We start from the raw sequence: 20,590 nt of genomic DNA on the forward strand, positions 1-20,590 counted from the left end.
ACCCATCAATGATAGACTGGATAAAGAAAATGTGGTACATACACACCATGGAATACTACACAGCCATAAAAAGGGATGAGTTCATGTCCTTTGCAGGGACATGGATGAAACTGGAAACCATCATTCTCAGCAAACTGACACAAGAACAAAAAACCAAACACCACGTGTTCTCACTCATAAGTGGGTGTTGAACAATGAGAACACATGGACACAGGGAAGGGAACATCATACACTGGGGCCTGGGTGTGGGGTAGGGGAGGCATAGCAGGGGCTGAGGGGATTGGGGAGGGATAGCATTAGGAGAAATACCTAATGTAGATGACGGGGTGATGGATGCAGCAAACCACCACCATGACACGTGTATGCCTATGCAACAAACCTGCATGATCTGTGCAGGTATCCCAGAGCTTAAGTATAATAAATAAATATTTAAAAATAGAGCAAGAGTACACTATGAAAAGAGGATTCTCATATGTCTGATAACAAAAACTGTCACACACACACAAAACTGCAAAAAGCACAAACTTGCACGAAGGCCGTTGGAGCCCTACACAAAAAATACTTCTGTGCAGATATCCACCCAGCAACTGCCTGTCCAAACTCAGACTGGCCTCACCCTTGTTATTCATCTTTGTAGCCAAGGATAATAATTTCAAAATCATAATGTAATCCTCATTCCTCCTTTAAAACCTTTTGTCTTCTTTTTCCCTCCCTGAATACACACACAGTTTCCTGAAGCAGCCCTATTCCCACTGCAGTGCCCTATCCTGAAAGAAATTGTATATATTTTTTCTTTTTGAGAGCCTCCCTCTGTTCTTTAGAATGCCAGACAACAAAAATAAATAATAAAACATGTTCCTCTGTGCTGTGTTTGGTTCATAACTTTGGGCTTTCATTCATTGTATGTCTTAAACAATCATCATCTTTTTTTTTAGGTGCCAGGATCTATTTTTGTCATCACCAGCCAGGAAGATACAAAGCCTCTTCCAAGGTGAAGACAGAACTATTCAAAGATATTTTGTCAAGACCAAATCTTCCCCAAGAACCTGTCATAGATTCCTCCCTGGGCAGGGTGCAGCCTCTTTCAGAGTGAAGATCACACCAAAAGCTCCTCTACTAAATTAATCATGAAGCCACATGAGCCAGGCTAGAATACAGTTACCAATCTGCTTTAATTCTCCCACTTAGATGGCCCAAAGCCACCTGAACTGAAAGTTGGATGAAGCTCTGCTTTAAGTTTCATCACAGGGCATCATATAGCCTAGGCCCTTAGCCAAGGCCTGCTAAATATTAGCTTGAGTCTCGTTAAAGAGAAAGGGTCCAAATTCTCCCCTTGGCTAATGATTTATTTATCAAACCAACATGTCTCAGACCTGTAATTCTAGTTTTAATTGTTTTCTGAAAAGACGGCCTTCTATTTGAAAGAGAAATAGCTGTAGGGAAGGAGAATAAGAACTTACATGGAACACATAGCACGTGTTGCGCACTCGGCATGTAAAGTCCCTTGGCCTTTACTACAGCCCTGGGCGGGTGATCAGTGGCTTTGCTACACAGATAAGCATCATGAGACTCCAGGAACTCAGTCATCACCCAACACCCTCTACCTAGTGAAGAATGGAAGCTGATTTGAACTCAGGTGTGCTGCTTTTTTTCTCCAGCAGGCACACTTTTCTTTGCCAGCCTCAGCGATGACAGTAACAGAGACAGAAAGATAGGAGAGAAGGAGTTGATTGCTCACTTACGTGGCTGTTACTGGACTCTTTAGGACAGAGTCACTGGAAGATTCTAGTGTGTCTCCTGAATTGCTGACCGTAATTCATTCTCTTCCTTCTTTTGCCTGGTTTGTTATTTGATCCCAAGACTGTGCTGTAAGTTTTGGGTTGATAAAGGAGAGCTAAGAGTCCATGAAGTGCTCTCACCTCCTATCAAATAACTGATTCCTGCAACGCCTGCTTTAAACATAACGGAGGAAATATTTGTAAGAAAGTTGCGTGCAATGTGATTCAACTGTATTCTCAATACATGGACTCAAAAGAGCCTTGGGGACAGGTTTTTGGAAAAGCAGACCCTGGCATTCTGGATGCTAAAATGCTGGCAGTAATACTAAGAGTGCTTAGGTCTCCTATCTCCTCAACCCTCTGGAAAGAGCCCCCGGGTTGTTAGTTTGGGGATCAAATAAAGGGGGTTCATTATGATCAAAAGTGGATGACATATCCCCATTCCTCACCTAGGGAACTTTCTTAGTCTTCCCATACACTTACCCAGTAAAGAAGTACCTTCAACTTAAACTTCAATGTGAAGATTTTGGTTCTGCCTTGACTGAATGCTGGAAGAGTTGCTGTTTCAGACTGGGAGTTGACAGTATACCTTCAGAGCAAGAATATGTATGGATTCCTTGAAAACATGCAGCATGGCCTGGCACCATGGCTCACGCCTGTAATCTCAGCGCTTTGGGAGGCCAAGGCAGGCAGATCACTCGAGGTCAGGAGTTTGAGACCAGCCTGGCCAACGTGGTGAAACCCTGTTTCTACTAAACGTACAAAAATTAGCCAGGCGTGGTGATGGGTGCCTGGCTGAGGCGAGAGAATCTCTTGAACCCGGGAGGCAGAGGTTGCAGTGAGCTGAGGTGGCACCACTGTACTCCAGCCTAGGTGACAGAGCGAGACTCCATCTCAAATTTTAAAAAAGCAACATGGAGCAGCATGAAAACCACAAAAATGCCTTTGGGAGTCAACGTAATCTTCAGTCTATAAAAGCAATTGCTATGATGATGGGGGCTTTCTTCACCACAGAACCTAGGATGCCTTTGAGAAAACCGACAAATTTGAAAACGTGATAAAGATGACATCTCTCAGTAAGTTGTTATTTCTTCCTCTTCATTATTTGGTTCAAATAATTTTTGCATTTCATTTCAGTTTCTTTCACTTTGTGAAGAAAAATAGTCATTCAAGAAACTGATTCTAATTCATTCCATTCTAACTGATATATTCTTTTCATATCACAAGTTATCTTCTCAATTTCATATCACAAATTCTCTTCACAAAAAAATAATGTTGTTTTTTTCCTAAAGGAATGAAGTAATTATATTCGTTGTTGAGGTTATGGTCAAATACTTCCGGGTGACCTGTTTCTTCCTCAAAATATGCATTTTTTGATCTACCTGACTGTAACACTTAAAATATCACGCATGAAGCAGCGTTCCATCTAAAATAAGATTTGCTATTTGATTGCTAAAAGTGATCTTATCAATATCCCTCCATAAATCATGCATGCTATTGACAATAGAGAGTAAACAGGAATTGATTTTTTAAATTAGAATTTTATGAGGCTCAGCCAGGTGCGGTGTCTCATGCCTGCAATCCCAGCACTTTGGGAGGCTGAGGCAATTGGATTATGAGGCCAGGAGTTTGAGAGCAGCCTGGCCAACATGGTGAAACCCCATCTCTACTAAAAATACAAAAATTAGCCAGACATAGTGATGGGCGCCTATAATTCCAGCTACTCTGGAGGCTGAGGCAGGAGAATTGCTTGAACCCGGGAGGTGGAGGTTGCAGTGAGCCGAGATCACGCCACTGCACTCTAGCCTGGGCAACAGAGCAAGACTCCATCTCAAAAAAAAAAAAAAAAAAGAATTTTATGCAGCTTATGTTTCAGATTAGTAAAGAGATGTCAAAGATTTGATTCCATTTTTATTGCAAATGAGGATAAAAACAAACAATTATTTCCACTAGATTCTACTTGAAGGAGTTCAAAATTTGCCACTGACAGTTTTACATTTGGCAAAGATGTGAGGTGTTTTCATAGCAGTGTGACCTACTCAACCTCCAAAGGCCTCCCTGTTTGAGTGGGCAGTGCCAGCTGGGGCGACGTCACTGTCTGTCCACATGTCTGTTAAGTCTCAGGGCTGGGGTTCTGTCAGAAACTCATGCTAAAAACTATTTTTTTCCATCAGATTCTAAGTTGAGAAGATGTGTTACCCAATATAAATGATGACTGAGGTCACCTTCAGCTGTGACAGTCCACAACTCTAACAATGTGAGCCAGCTCCTAGAGACATGGGGCTCTTCTTGACATTTCCTTCTATGAAGGTCTCCACACACATGTATTTGCCATGCAGTGTTCTTTACACAAGTGACCTGCCAAAATCTTTGATATAGCCTGTAACTCTTTGTTGTTATTGTTTTGGGGGTTATTTTTTATTTTTTAATCAAGCATATTTGTTTGTTTTGAGACAGGGTCTCTCTCTGTTACCCAGGCTGGAGTGAAGTGGCATGATCTTGGCTCACTGCAACATCTGCATCCCAGGATCAGGTGAGCGTGATCAAGAGGCTGTAATCCCAGCTGCCACAGCCTCCTGAGCAGCCGGGATCACAGGCATGTGCCACCATGGTCAGCTAATTTTTGTATTTTTGGTAAAGAGGAGGTTTCACCATGTTGGTCAGGCTGGTCTTGAACTCCTGACCTCAACCCGCATCAGCCTCCCAAAGTGCTGGGATTACAGGTGTGAGCCACTGCATCAGCCTTTTTGTTTTTAGACAGCCTTTTTATTTTCACCCAGATTGGAGTATGGTGATGTGACCACGGCTCACTGCCACCCCAACTTCCTGGAATCAGGAGATCCTCCCACCTCGGCCTTCCAAGGAGCTGGGACTACAGGTGTGTGCCACCATGCCCAGCTTATTTTTGTATTTTTTGTAGAGACAGTTTTACCATGTTGCCCAGGCTGATCTTGAACTCCTGGGCTCAAGCGACCTCAGCTTCCCAAAAGTGCTGGGATTTACAGGCATGAACCATTTTGTTAGGCCTGTATGTAACTTCGTTTTTGGCAGGTACCTTAATCTCACCAGGCCCTAATTTCCTCCTCTGCAAATGAGGGAAATGATTTGTAACTTGTTAAAACCTCTTCTTCCATCCCTGTTATATTCAAAACAGTCAGAGAAAGAGAACGTTAAAAATCGATGCCTCCAAAGAAACTCTAACATTTTTTTCATTGAGGGCAAAGGTGTGCCTAGAAATCATTTATTGTTTGCCTCAGGATTTTCAGAACTTTCTTTAAACATACACCCACCATATGATCCAGTCATTTTACTCCTATTTACTAAAGAAAAATAAAAATACACATCTACACGAAGACTTGCACATTAATCTTTATTCACAATAGCCCCTGGAAACAACCTAAATACCCTCCAAGGGGTGAATAGATAAATAAACCATAGTACATTCATACAATGGGTTACTATTTAGCAATAAAAAGAAACACACATGTTGGTACAAGCAACATGAACAGATCTCATGATGCTGAGTGAAAGAAGCCGGACACAAGAGGGCATACTGTTTGATTCTATTTATGTAAAATTCTGGAGATTGAAACTGATCTATATAGTGACAAAAAGCAGGTTGGTGGTTGCCTGTAGCAGGGGATAGAAGATAGGTGTGCAGAAGAGCCCAGGAATCTTTTGGTGGCAATGGCAGTGTGGGGATCTTGGTGGTGATGGTCGTTTCATGGTGTATGCAACTGTCCAGACTCATCTAGCTGTAGGCGTTAAGTCTGTATAACTTGTAAGCAATTTATGTCTCAGTAAAGTTCCTAGGGGGATATTTTTGTAAGCTGCGGACTGTTGAGTCTGGGGCTAAGAAAAGGGTGTAATGGGTAGCCAAGAAGTTGTGTGGCGCCACGTCACCCAAAAAGCAACCCCTGGTTGGTGAGCCAGTGTTTAGGGGTAACGTGATACACTGTGGAAAGCCCTTTGGTTTCTGGGATGCCTGTGTGGAGTTTATCTTATGGTTTGGGGTGAACCCCCTGAACAGAAAGCTCACCTGGGGACTGAACAGGGTATTGGGCTTTGAAGGCTTCTCTCTCTCCAGCCCCCTGTGCAGCCCCAAGCACCAGCTGGGTGGCGGACAGCCTCCAGGTTTACTGTGCCAGGCCCCTGGAGACCTGTTTCTTCCTGCACTCTGCCTGCGGTGGTGTGGCTTCCTCGGGGGTAGATCACACTCTACTTCCTCGATGCTATATTCAGAAAGTAGGAGGCTGGACAGCGTGTTCTTGCTTTATTGCCCACTGGAGTAACCTAGTTCATTTGCAGTGGCTCAAAGAATCATAGGATGTGATTTTTTTTTTTTTTTGAGACGTTGTTTTGCTCTGTCACCCAAGCTGGAGTGCAGTGGCCCTGGCTCACTGAAACCTCTGCCTCCCGGGTTCAAGCAATTCTCCTGCCTTAGCCTCCCGAGTAGCCAGGATTACAGTCACATGCCACCATGCTCAGCTAATTTTTGTATTTTTAGTAGAGACGGGGTTTCACCATGTTGGTCAGGCTGGTCTTGAACTCCTGACTTTGTTATCCACCCGCCTTGGCCTCCCAAAGTGCTGGGACTACAGACGTGAGCCACCGTGCCTGGCCAGGTTGTGATTTTTAGAAGAAACCTCAGAGAGTTTACTGTTCAGCCTCCTCATGTCCTGAAGGAGGAAACTGAGGCCCACAGAATCTAAGTGGCTGGCCTCAGAGCACACAGGACTAAAAGCCAGCCCTCCAGGAGCTGCCCCTGCACCACACTCTCTCCACGACAGGCTGAAAAAGTGTAACTCAACATCTTTCGCTGTCTAAACTCACATTCGAAACCTAAGCTGCCTAGCTTGCTGCATGTGTACAAAACAGAAGCTGGAGAATGGCAGGCTTCTAGCTGAGAGAAGGACACCAAAGTCTGGAATGTGCTGTGAGGACCACGAGGTCAAGCTCAGCATGTGAGTGAATCAGAGGCATTTACGATTATTGCGAACTTGGCAGCAATTATAAAAGCCTGCTCCGTGGCGGAAGTGACTATGTTAAATTTCCATTCTTATTTACATTTGCAAAAATAGAATAAAATTATTTCTTGGGTGGAAACATTTTCTGTGACTAAACAGTGCTTCTCGCTTATGGCTGCTCCTTTTACTTTTCATAGTTCTTTTCCCCATGATGGCCATTGAAAGAGGAGATACTTTATACAGAGAGAACATTCATCACAGCACATTCTTTTTTTTTTTTTTTTTTTTTTGAGATGGAGTCTCGTTCTGTTGCCCAGGCTCCCAGGCTGGAGTATGTGGTGTGATCTCGGGCTCACTGCAACCTCCACCTCCTGGTTCAAGCAATTCTCCTGCCTCAGCCTTCCAAGTAGCTGGGACTACAGGTAGCCACCACCAGGCCCAGCTAATTTTTTGTATTTTTAGTAGAGATGGAGTTTCACCGTGATAGTCAGGATGGTCTCAATCTCCTGACCTCGTGATCTGCCTGCCTCAGCCTCCCAAAGTGCTGGAGTTACAGGCGTGAGCCACCAGACCCGGCCCACAGCACATCCTTGATTGAAGTTGAATCAGATTCTTCCAACGCCAGGAGTAGCTTAGGCCTTTCTGGAAACTGCGCTAATAGTCCAGCACGGCTTGAATTTTCAAACTGCAGTTCGGCAGGCTGAGGTCTTAGTGGTGTTCCTAACCCACTCCTCTCACCCTAGCTCTATAATAACTGGGCAGGAGCGCCGAGTTCCCGGGGCAGAGACACTCTCCCCTTGAGGGTCACGATGTTCTCTCTCCGTGAAAGCCACATAGCGAGCACCATGCCAATGCTGGTCCAGGGGCGGCAGGAATGTCAGTTGTGCAGGTGAGCAGTGGGCTCCGCCCTTGGGTTCACCTGCTGTGCTGGTATCCTGTTTTGCTCTTCACGCAGACTTCCTGGAAATCAGTTGCAGCGTTTAGCGGAAGACTTCAGGTTGTGAGAGAGTCAACTTCCACCCAAGAGCGGCAACAGCCTTTCCTAATCCTCCGAGGGGACTCTTGGGTTCCTGAGGGACAGCACCTCTCCAGGTGCTGCAGGGCTGAGGCCACACCCTCTTCCCAGGGGATCCCTCTTACCTTTCTGTGCCACATTTTCTCTCCCGATGGCCGTGCCGTGTTGTGGCTGCAGCAAATACCGCTTGCGTTTCAGACATAGTGGGCACTTGCATGTGTCTCACATAGGCGTCCAACGCTTCCCACTTTACTGAGCACGGTGAGGGCAGAGGCCTGGTCTTTGCAGCCTGTCTCTATCAACTAGCGTTGTAGATATGTGTACCATGTCATGTTGTGGGGGTTGAATGAATCCTGTTAAATGATTGAATTACTTGTTGAGCAAATGGATAATAAAATTACTGACCTGGCCTGGTGCAGTGGCTCTCGCCTGTAATCTCAGCACTTTGGGAGGCTGAGGCAAGTGGATCATGAGGTTAGGAGTTCGAGACCCAGCCTGACATGGTGAAACCCCATCTCTACTAAAAATATATAAAAAGTAGCTGAGCATGATGGCACAAGCCTGTAGTCCAAGCTACTCAGGAGGCTGAGGCAGGAGAATCACTTGACTCTGAGAGGCAGACGTTATAGTGAGCCATGATTGCACCACTGCTGTCCAACCTGGGTGACAGAGCAAGATCTATCTCAATAAATAAATAAATAAATAAATAAATTACTGACCTTGAACGTGAACTATTCAGGGTAGTGCACTAGCAATGCAAGAAACTACTGAATATACGGTGGGAAAAGAAATGAAATTTTTTTCTACAAAATCAGTTTGTGACCAGAATAGACCTATGGCTATTTTCTTATTTCCATATATTTCATAATTATATGTGTATTCCCCATATAATTATGAGGAACTGAGGCAGGTACTTGGGAATAAAAGTCATATCCTCCCTCATCTCTTATAATCCCTTGAATTTAAATCTTCCCCATTGTTGAGGTCAGAGATGTTTAGGGACCAGAATTCCTGAATTGGAAATTTTATTTTCCATTTTCTTTTCTTTTTCTTTTTTCTTTTTTTTAGAGATAGGATCTTGCTGTGTCACCCAGGCTGGAGTGCAGTGGCATGGTCATAGTTCACGGCAGCCTTGGAATTCCTGGGTTCAAGTGATCCTCCCATGTCAGCCTCCTCAGTAGCTGGGATGATGGGCGCACACCATTTTTGGCAGAGACGGGGCCTTGCTATGTTGCCCAGGCTGGTCTCCAACTCCTGGCCTCAAGCAATCCCCCTGTGTTGGATTCTTATAATGCTGAGATTATAGGCAAGAGCCATCACTCCCAGCCTTCCATTTTCTTTATTAATTATAAATGTGAGCCGGGCACAATGGCTTACCCCTGTAATTCCAGCAGTTTGGGAGGTTGAGACAGTTGAGGTCAGAAGTTCGAGACCAGACTGGCCAATGTGGTAAAACCTTGTCTCCACTAAAACATACAAAAATGAGTCTGGGCACAGTGGCTCACGCCTGTAATCCCAGCACTTTGGGAGGCCAAGGCAGGTGGGTCACCCGAGGTCAGGAGTTCCAGACCAGCCTGGCCGACACTGTGAAATCCATCTCTACTAAAAATACAAAAATTAGCCAGGCATGGTGGTGGATGCCTGTAATCCCAGCTACTTGGGAGGCTAAGACAGAAGAATCGCTTGAACCCAGTAGGCAGAGATTGCAGTGAGCCGAGATCACACCATTGTACTCCAGCCTGTATGACAAGAGGCAAACTCCATCTCAAAAAAACTAAAAAATTTAAAATACAAAATACAAAAATTAGCCCAGTGTGGTGGCAGGCACCTATAATCCCAGCTACTTAGAAGGCTGAGGCACAAGAATCACTTGAACCCAGGAGGTGGAGGTTGCAGTGAGCCGAAATCACACCACTGCATTCCAGACTGGAAGACAGTGAGACTCTATCTCAAAAATATATACATATATATTATACGTATGTAATACATACGCAGTCTTGTTTACCTCAGAAACAGGAATACAATTGTTATTTCAACCTTTTACTGTCTATCTTTAAAATCATCATACAAGCATGTCCTAATGGCTCTTACCTTTAAAAAACATCTTCCTTCTAGCTGTCAGTTGATTTCTTTTCTTCCTCACTGTAAAGCTTGTGTGCGCTCACAAATTGTCTCTACTTCCCTTCCATTCGCTCCTCAGATTCTCCCTGGATTCAGCCCTCCTACTCTGCCAAAGTTGTTCTCACCAAGGTACCCAGTGATCTCCAAGTTGCCTGCTCCGGGAGCACCCCTGAGTCCTCCTCATACTGGAACACTCCTCAAGACCATCGGGGAATCTTCTGCTGCCGAATGTTTTGGGGCCTGTAAAGGGAAGCCCTACTGGAATTGCTGCAGGCTGAACTGTGAGTTTCTCTAATCCTTTCTTTGATAATCTCTCCTCTCTATCCCTGCGGCAGTCATCAGAGGCCGGGAACTCTCCTCTGATTGTCTTTTCTGTTTTTCAGTTCTTTGGGTGCTTAATCAGCTGTTGGAGTTTCTTGCTCTACTTTTAAACTTCGTGTTAAATTTGTAATTTTAGCTCTCATAGTTTTAGTTTCTAAGTGTGGTTCCTTGTTCTCAGAATATTCCCTTTTATTGGAATACATTCTTGTTTCACAGATGCAGTATTTCACCTCATTTTTTCTGATTAAAAAGTTTTTTTTTGTTTGTTTTGTTTTGTTTCTTTTCTTTTTTGAGACAGAATCTTGCTCTACCACCCAAGCTGGAGTGCAGCGGTGCAATTTTGGCTCAGTGCAACCTTCGCCTCCTGTGTTCCAGTGATTCTCCTGCCTCAGCCTGCTGGGTAGCTGCAACTATAGGCATGTGCCACCACGCCAGGCCGATTTTTTATATTTTTAGTAGAGATGGGGTTTCACTGTGTTAGCCAAGATGGTCTCAATCTGCTGACCTTGTAATCCACCAGCCTCAGCCTCCCAAAGTGCTAGGATTACAGGCATGAGCCACCTCGCCTGGCCTAAAAAGTAATTTTGATTAAACTTCTTTTCCTAGTTTCTGAATTGTCTGTGTTTTCTCAGAATTATTTTCTTTGGTGTTTGTTTTGTGTCCACTGTGTGGACACTTGCTGAAAATGCCGCTGTGACTCGTGTGGTCTGTTTCTCCTCTACAGTGAGATGCCGGAGCTCTGGGGTGGGGAAGCTGGCTGCCTGCTGGCTTTGGGGATCAGTATCTTCAGGGAGATGGGGTGGGAAGGCAGCTGTGTCATGCGGCAAACCTTCCTCTCACCCCCAACACAAACATGTGGAGGGTTCTCATGGAGCCATTTCGTTTTTCCAGGGAGGGTCTTCCAGACCCACTGGGTGGTATGTGCCTGGCTGAGTACCCTCCCAGAACCAGGCGGAAGGCAGCCAGACATCTCATGGCCCTGGCAGCAGAGTTTATTAATAACGGAGTCCTCCAGTGTTCTGTTACCTTTGACCTCCTCTTGTTCCTGGTAGTTGAGTCCAGATGTTCTTTGGCTCATTTTATTCAGAAAATGAACTCTGGTGTCTTGCAGTGGGAAAGGAGGGTGTGCAAGAGGGGAAGGAGCTAACTGCTCCTGCTTCAAATTTTCCACCACTCCCTTTTTTCAACTTTGTCCTTCAACCCCACCTTCCAAAGAACACAGTGGCTTGAGTGCTGGGCCTCAGGGTTGAACCACAGACGCTCAGGTCAGCCGCCTCCAGTCGGGGAAGCCATTTACCCTTCATGCAACTTTCAAGCATGTGTGGGCATTCCGCATCCATCACTTTCTCCACTTTGTTCTTTATCTCTCTGCTGCCACGTTAGGGCCTTAGGAGGGAGTATCAAGAAAGCATGTTTTAATTCACCTTATTAAACTCAAAGTTCATTTGTGTTCATTATATTTTTAGAAGAGTTTGATTCTCCCACTTTTTTTTTTTTTTTAAACAGAGATGTGGTCTCACCGTGTTGCCCAGGCTGGTCTCAAACTCCTGGGCTCAGGTAAACCGCCTCGTCCTCCCAAGTCCTGGGATCACAGGTGAAGCCATCGGCCATTGTTTAGGATCCATTTCCACAGAAAGCCAGAAAATAGAAATTCCGCATTCTTCAATTGCACCCAGTTCTACAAAAGCAAACATGAAGGTAGGGATTTTTTTATCTGTTTTTATTGTTAACTTAAGAGGGTTCCGTACTGAGTAACATTCATTTTGTGACATGTGAATGAAGCAGTTCCCATTTCTGTTATAAGGACAAAGAGATGATTACTCATGCTTTTTCAGATCCATCCAGGAGCATCTGTTTTAGCCTCAGAGGTTTTTGCTTCTAAATTACTCAGATCTTTGTGGTTCTTTGTGAATAATTTTCGCATCACATCTTCAGGAGAACAGTAATAGCCGACAGTTATGTAATGTGCCAGGCAGTCTTCTGTGCACTTTAAATATACTCACCCCGTGCAACAACCACAAGGTAGATCTCATTACTGTCTTCGTTTTACAGATGAATGAAAAAAAGCAGAGGAGTGACTTGCCCAGCCTCCCAAGCTAGTGGGCAGCACCACAGCCCTTGCTCTTAACCACTATGTCAGGCTATTTTGAAGCAGCTTTTTTCAAATTAAACTTTAAAAAATGTACATCCACTTCTCAAATGAAATTTTAAACGTTAAAATACCTAGAGCAGGAGAGATTATAAAACACACATACATACACAGCTGCAGAAAACTGGGCAACCCAGAAGTCTGAGATGAGTTGGCTTTTCCTTTTTTTTTTTTCTTTTTTTTTTTTTTTGAGACGGAGTTTCGCTCTTGTTACCCAGGCTGGAGTGCAACGGCGCGATCTTGGCTCACCGCAACCTCCGCCTCCTGGGTTCAGGCAATTCTCCTGCCTCAGCCTCCTGAGTAGCTGGGATTACAGGCATGTGCCACCATGCCCAGCTAATGTTTTGTATTTTTAGTAGAGACGGGGTTTCACCATGTTGACCAGGATGGTCTTGATCTCTTGACCTCGTGATCCACCCGCCTTGGCCTCCCAAAGTGCTGGGATTACAGGCTTGAGCCACTGCGCCCAGCCAGGCTTTTCCATTGGAGCACTAAATTTAGCTCTTAATTCTTGCCAGTTAATTAAAAAAAAAAAGTGAAGCTTGTTAGATTATATGGTTCTCATTGTTTTGTAGAGCAAGAACACTAATTATTTTGTGTAGAAAAAACTTTTTGGCAACTGAATTCTAGAAGTAATTTCTAGAATTTTAATAAAATAAGCCCTTTGTTAGAGGTTTTAAAACACTTTTTATATCGTGATATGTAATAATTTTTTAAGAAAAGTTTGTAAACATTTATGTACAGGTTACTGAATTATTGTAAATTACCCCTACGACCACCCGAACCCAGAAGCAGAAATGTAACATCCCCACAGAAGTCTCTGGCCTGTCCCGTTCCCAGTCAGAAAGCTCTCCTCTCCTGCAAACGTGACCACTCTTCTGATTTTGTATGGTCATCACCCTCTTGATTTTCTCCGTAGTTTTGTTGCCTGAGTAATACCCCCTAAAACACTACAGTTTAGTTTTGCCTATTTTGAAACTTTACATGACTGGAACCTTTTTGTTTTGTTTTGTTTTGTTTTTGAGACAGAGTTTCACTCTCGTTACCCAGGCTGGAGTGCAATGGCTCAATCTCAGCCCACCGCAACCTCCTTCTCCTGGGTTCAGGCAATTCTCCTGCCTCAGCCTCCCGAGTAGCTGGGACTACAGGCACGCGCCACCATGCCCAGCTAATTTTTTTTTTTTTTTTTTTTTTTTGAGACGGAGTTTCGCTCTTGTTACCCAGGCTGGAGTGCAATGGCGCGATCTCGGCTCACCGCAACCTCCGCCTCCTGGGCTCAGGCAATTCTCCTGCCTCAGCCTCCTAAGTAGCTGGGATTACAGGCACGCACCACCATGCCCAGCTAACTTTTTTTTTGTATTTTTAGTAGAGACGGGGTTTCACCTTGTTGACCAGGATGGTCTCGATCTCTCGACCTCGTGATCCACCCGCCTCGGCCTCCCAAAGTGCTGGGATTACAGGCTTGAGCCACCGCGCCCGGCCAATTTTTGTTATTTTTAGTAGAGATGGGATTTCACCATGTTGACCAGGATGGTCTTGATCTCTTGACCTCCTGATCCACCCGCCTCGGCCTCCCAAAGTGCTGGGATTACAGGCGTGAGCCACCATGCCCAGCCCTGGAATCATTTTATATATTCTCTTCAGCTCCTTTTGCTCAACTTTATGTCAGTGAGATTCATCCAAATTGTTATGTGTAGCTGTATTCATTATGCTCCCTATTGGGCTCCACTGTGTGACCAGATTACACTTGTAGGAATATATGGCAATTTGCCCATTTGCCTGTTAATGGACATGTGGGTTATTTTCAGTTGTTGGCTATTGAGAATCACACTGCTACAGACATTCTTGCATGTCTCCCCATTCAGGCATACCCATATTTCAGCTGCATAAGGAACTGCTGGGCCACAGAGCGTATATTGAACTTCCATAGATAATGGCTACCAGTTTTCCACATAGTTGTTCCAGTGTACATGACCATCAGTAGTGTACGAACATTGTTTTCCAAATACTCACACTTAAAATTGTCAATCTTTAAAATTTTCACCACTTAAGGTTAAATTTGGTTTATTTTTTACTTTTTTGTATGCATTTGGCCCTCTGTATTTCTTCTGAGTTGCCTACTCAAGTCTCCTGCCCATGTTTCCATGTGCTGTCTGTCTCCTTTCCACTGATTTGTTAACGTTTCAAAACAATGATACTAATATATAGAAATTCAGTTGGTATTTATTTATTTTTTGAGAGAGAGTCGTGCTCTGTTGCCTAGGCTGGAGTGCAGTGGCGTGATCGCAGCTCACTGCAACCTCCCCCTCCTGGGTTCATGTGATTCTCTTGCCTCAGCCTCGTGAGTAGCTGGAATTACAGGCACCTGCCACCACATCTGGCTAATTTTTTTGTATTTTTAGTGGAGAGAAAGTTTCGCCATGTTGGCCAGGCTGGTCTTAAACTCCCGACCTCAAGTGATGTGCCCACCTCAGCCTCCCAAAGTGCTGGGATTACACTGTGCCTGGCCTCAGTTGATATTTAATTTTATTATATTTTAAAATAAAATATAAATTGATTTTTAAGCAATACCACTAAACCTAATCCTAGTAATTTATCTATTGATAATCTTAGATTTTCTACATATATAACCATTATGTCTGCCCCCAAAATGTCCATTTCTCTGTCTTTCCCTTCAATCCTTATACCTTTCCTTGCCTAACTGCAATGTTAGTACCTCTAATACGATGGAGAAACAAAATAGTGGCAGAGGGCACCTTTGTTCTTTGCTGCAATCTCAAAGGAGGCTACACTACCTGGCAGTGCACGGGCCCTCTTCATTTGTCACAAAAGAGAAAGATTGGTGCAATCATAGACTTTCTCTATCAGGCTGAATGTGACACACATTATTTGCTTCTTCATCTCACCTGGTAGAATTAGTTATAAGGCTCTTCTATTAGCAACTGTGCTAGCAGATGTAGGGGGAGTTGATGAAATATATGGTGAGCAGGCTCTGCCACCAAGGGGCCGACACAGAAGATAACGGGGGAATTACTTGAGGAAGAGCAGGAAGTTCTCTGTGAGGAGCTGTCATCTCAGTGGAAAGCTCAATGCTGATGTCACAGCAGCTTCCAAGGCTGCTGTAACGCAGGGCACAGACTGGCTGGCTTAAACCACAGGAACCCCTGTCTCACTGTTCTGGAAGTCAGAAGTCCAAAATCAAGTTATCAGCAGGATTGGTTCCTTCTAAGGGCTGTGAGGGAGGGATCTGTTCCGGGCCTCTCTCCTTAGCTTATGGATGGCCTCTTCTTGTGTCTTTTCCTTCTTCTATAAATGTCTGTGTCCAAATTTCTGTTTTTATAAAGCCATTGGTCATATTAGATTAGGGTCTACCCTAACGACCTATCTCTGTAAAGACCTATCTCTGTAAAGACCCTCTATCTCCAAATAAGGACACGTTCTGAGGTACTAGGGGTTACAACTTGAACATATTAATTTTGGGGAGACATTTTGGCCATACTTATAGAAGGGAAGGGGGTGAACAGTTCCAGGAAGAGAGCAGAGTTTGTGCAAAGGTCCTAAGGTAAGAAAAAGATTACACATGTGGCTGGAGCCCAGTAAGCAGTGGAGTGGATAGCAGGGGCCAAATCACATCTCATTGTAGTTTATGGGAAGGAAATTTGTGGCTTTATTCTAAGTGCAGTAGAAACTGGAGAGCTTTAGCAGGGGAGAGACATGATCTCACCACGTTGTGGCTGTGGAATGCGTTCAGGCAGATAAAAGTAGCAGTGGGAAGACAGGGCTGGAAGCCAGTGAAATGTCTAGTGGATATATGAAGTAGGACGGACCCAAGGGTAGCAGGGGACAAAGAAGTGAGTGTGTGCCAGGTGTAAATTAGAGTTAGGTATGATAGGACTTGGAGAATTGGATGGGGGCCAGGGAGTGAGAATGAGAAAGGTATCAAGGGTAACATCTAGGTTCAGAATGGCAGAACTGGAGGAACTGTGAAAGATGGAGAAAAATGGGAAAATTTGGGTTCATGTTTTGATGGTGATAGGGTCAAGGGAACTGTTTTGGGCATGTTATATTTCAGATATGTGTGAGGCTTCCAAAGAAAGAGGTCACTAGGCAGCTGAACACATACGGATCTGTGCATGTACAGTGAGCTGAGAAGAGGCGCGGGACAGGGAGTCATTATGAGACAGATGGTTATCCGAAACCATGGGAAAGAGTAACTAGGCAGAGAGGGAAGAGTTACGAAAGAAGCCTAGAAATACTAAGATATTTTTTGCTTCAACCATCCATGAAAGCTAAAGTGCAAAATCATTGCGCTTCTACGTAACGAGTGAAAACGTGACTGGAGTTGAGATAAGGTTGCAGTACTGCCTTGGGATCAGTTCAAACTTGATGCAATGGCGAAACTTAATGGCAGAGAAAGTCAGAATTTGCATTTAAAAAAACCTTTCAGCAAGTACTGGGTCATAATAAATGTTTGGTTGCATTTTCTGACAGTTGCTGGAAGTTTCAGAGTTAATCCTGTGCTTCAGAAATTGTGGGACTGACCCATAAGTGTGTTGCACAGGTGAACCACCCTGTTTCTGAAAAGGTGGGTTACAAAGTGGCCTGTAGGGAAGATGAAATAATTCCTCTAAAAGGGTATTTGAGCCACCAGAATAACTTGAATACTTACTCAAAAAAGATAACAGAAGTTTGGGTCTTTAAGCATGAGAAAAAGATCGTTTTGGTCTAAAACATGGAATGTTGTTGCCACCCGGACTGCTTCATCCCATGGAAGCACTGGATGGTACCTGTAGAATGTTATTTTGAATACATACAGAGATGTCACATGTCATAGGCATACCAAAATAATAGGCCTAGGATGGCTAGGTTATAAGTTCCCCTCCCTTCCCTTAACCTCTCCCATGACTTCAGAGGTGATCTACTTAATAGCATTTATTCACCTAGCTTAAATATATACTTACACAGTGTACAATACCTGCAAAACAAATAATTTAAAGTAGGGTTTCTTTTTTTTTTATTATTTGAGACAGAGTCTTGCTCTGTCACCCAGGCTGGAGTGCAGTGGTGTGATCTTGGCTCACTGCAACCTCTGCCTCCCAGGCTCAAGCCATTCTCCAGCCTCAGCCTCCCAAGTAGCTGGGATTACTGGCATGTGCCACCATGTCCAGCTAATTCTTGCATTTTTTAGTAGAGAAAGCATTTTGCCAGGTTGGTCAGGCTGGTCTGGGAACTCCTGACCTCAGGTGATCTGCCCACCTTTGCCTCCCAGAGTGCTGGGGTTATAGGCGTGAGCTACCGCGTCTGGCTTTTAAAAAGTTTTAAAAATTAATCAAGTGATTAATTCCTGCTATACTTCCTTTCCATTGAAAAATGTTTACAAACAATATAAGGTTTCTTGTGGAGTTTTCCAGTCTCTTGCCAGTCTTTTATTACACAACACATCTGTTGATGCACTCAGGGATAAATAACCTTTCAATCGCTCTTGGTATTAAACAGTTCTGACAGAAATTGGCCAGTATATTTAATTGCTTAAGGCTTTTCCCCAAAACCGTATTTTCCTCATAAATTTGCAAGGACCTGATAAAAGCATTATTTCACATTTCAATATAAAGGGCTCCAGATCACCAGAGGAATATGGCAAGACATTTACTGAGGATGGAAAGAGGTCAAATTGGCTGCAGTCACTGGAATGTTCTAGCTCTAGAAGCATGTAAGTAGAAATTCCTGAGACTACGGGAAAATTCCAGAATCTACAGTTTTCAGAGGTATCACTGGAAGTGAGACAAATAACTGCTGAGGCATTGGTGGGGAAACATGTTTTTTCTTTTCCTTTCCTTTCTTTCTAATAGAGCCTTGCTCTGTTGCCCAGGCTAGAGTGCAGTGGTGTGATGTTAGCTCACCACAACCTCCACCTCCTGGATTCCAGCAATTCTCCTACCTCAGTCTCCCGAGTAGCTGGGATTTAGGAGGTGTGTGCCACCACACCTGGCTAATTTTTGTATTTTTAGTAGAGCAGGGTTTCACCATGTTGGTCAGGCTGGTCTCGAACTCCTGACCTCAGGTGATCCACCCACCTCTGCTTCCCAAAGTGCTGGGATTGCAGGTGTGAGCTACCCCACCTGGACCCAGATTTTTTGTGACGATTAAACAAGATGCTGTAATTCTTCCTTTCTCATCTTAGCTTTCTTATAATGTTCTGATTGAGAACACAGACAGGGAGGGTCAGATACACACTGCCCATGTGCTTTCCACATTAACACTCAATGGGTGGAAGAGAGATATTGAGGTAGGAAAGAGGCAATTCAGGCAGACATGTGCAGGTGGAAGAATGGGATGAGCAAGTGAAATAGACACAGTAGGGCAAAGGATTGGAAAGGAGACCAGTGTATGCCCACAGAAGGCTGTGTAGCATCAGCACATTTCTCTTAACCAGTGTGAAGGCAGGAAGTCCAGGATGCTACTGAATTCAGGGTAAGGACTGGCCATGAAGTAGTCACAGGGAAGAGCTTGAAATCAGAAAGGTGCTCAATGAACTGGCTATACGGAATCATTCACAGTGATAGCCAAGAGCAGAATGAGGTGGTAGGAATGAAGGAAACAGGTAAAAGGAAGATGTGGTTAGATGACAGACACATATGGCCAATGTAGGTTAATTAATGGGCTAGGTTAAACAATTGACAACTAGCCAAGTTCAGAGAATCATGACGGCACACAGCTAATGAGTAAAAGGATCTTGTGAATGGGCAAGCTTATTGGTAGAGATTTGAAAATGTTAACAGTGAAGAACAAAGTTCCTAGTGAGCAAGAGTTGAGGTCTCTGTGGAAGGGTAGTCTCATATATTCATGTAATAACTTGGCAGAGGGATAGAGGGCTAGGAAATATGGTTAAACTTTGTTATCAGTCTGTAACAGTAAGAATATAATTGCATACTAATATGTTTGCACCAAAGGATTTTAAATGTCTCCAAATAGCTTCCTGTGCCAAAGAATTCACAAGGTTTTCACCTAGCTTATAGAACTCAGCAAGGTCAGGATAATGGACAGAGTCACAAAGGACTAAGAAATTTCAGTAGGGCTAGTATTTCCAAAATAGGTTTTCACCTGTCTTAGTAAAGGTGAATAACCTGAGACATTATGCAGTAAATCCATCCTAAGCCAACTGTATCATGGCTTCACAAAGATTATCCTGAAGTCCTGTACCTAATTCAAGGGGTAGATGTTACTCTATCAGTTGGGCTGAAGTTCCTCCATTGAGCCCATTCTTCAAGGCTTTAGTCATTAGAAACCTCCGGTTAGTTTCACATTTACATGTGTAGAGGGAGTACACATTAGAAGGCCCCTCCTTGGGAGAAAGTTCTCCTTAGTACCTAATCCAGGAGCTGAAGTCAAGTTTCAATGCCCATTCTGTTTAACCCATCATTTTTCTTTTTTTGAGACAGGGTCTCGCTCTGCCACCCAGGCTGGAGTGCAATGATGCAATCTTGGCTCACTGTAAGCTGACTCTAGGGCTCAAGTAATCCTCCAGCCTCAGCCTCCTTGAGTAGCTGGGACCACAGGTATGTACCACCAGGGCCTGGCTAATTTTTCTATTAGTAGCAGTGTCTGGTTTCACTACGTTGGCCAGGCTGCTCTCAAACTCCTGACCCTGTGATCTGCCTTGGCTCCCGAAGTGTTGGGATTACAGGCATGAGCCATCATGCCCAGCCAACCCATCATTATAAATGACTACATCCAGGTACACACCTTCTTGGATCATGGTACAGGCTGTTCAAGGGGCTAGGCTAATGTCAAAAACAAATTAGTCATGCAGGGACTAGACAGTCCTAAAAATTTTTAAATTGGCAACGAAAATTCTGTTAACTAAGGGATAAAAAGTGGCCAGGACTCTCCAAGACTAGAGATGGGAACTGGAGCCCTTCCAATTGCTTTGGGAACTAAGTCCCTTTAAGCAGTGGTTCCCAACCTTTTTGGCACTAGGGACTGGTTTTGTGGAAGACAATTTTTCAACAGGACAGGGCAAGTGGTTTTGGGGTGCAACTGTTCCACCTCAGATCAGGTATTAGTCTCATAAGGAGCACGCAACCTGGATGCGTTACTGCAGAGCTCGCAACAGGGTTCATGTGCCTGTGAGAATCTAATGCTCCTGCTGATGTGACAGGAGGCGGAGCTCAGGTGGTAATGCTCACTCTCCTGCTGCTTACCTCCTGCTGTGTGGCCCCGTTCCCAACAGGCCATGGAC

The 20,590-nt window shown here is 44.2% G+C and overlaps 1 long non-coding RNA gene across 1 annotated transcript; it reads left to right on the forward strand.

The window, feature by feature from the left end:
- Positions 1–509: 509 nt before the first annotated feature.
- Positions 510–20,473, forward strand: LOC141581013 (uncharacterized). The gene is made up of 4 exons (XR_012513413.1): positions 510–2,854; positions 9,961–10,162; positions 11,709–11,900; positions 17,964–20,473. It is a non-coding gene; the product is annotated as an uncharacterized LOC141581013 (long non-coding RNA).
- The last annotated feature ends 117 nt before the right edge of the window (positions 20,474–20,590 follow it).

The sequence above is a fragment of the Saimiri boliviensis genome, chromosome 1 (assembly GCF_048565385.1).
Source record: "Saimiri boliviensis isolate mSaiBol1 chromosome 1, mSaiBol1.pri, whole genome shotgun sequence".
NCBI lineage: Eukaryota > Metazoa > Chordata > Mammalia > Primates > Cebidae > Saimiri > Saimiri boliviensis.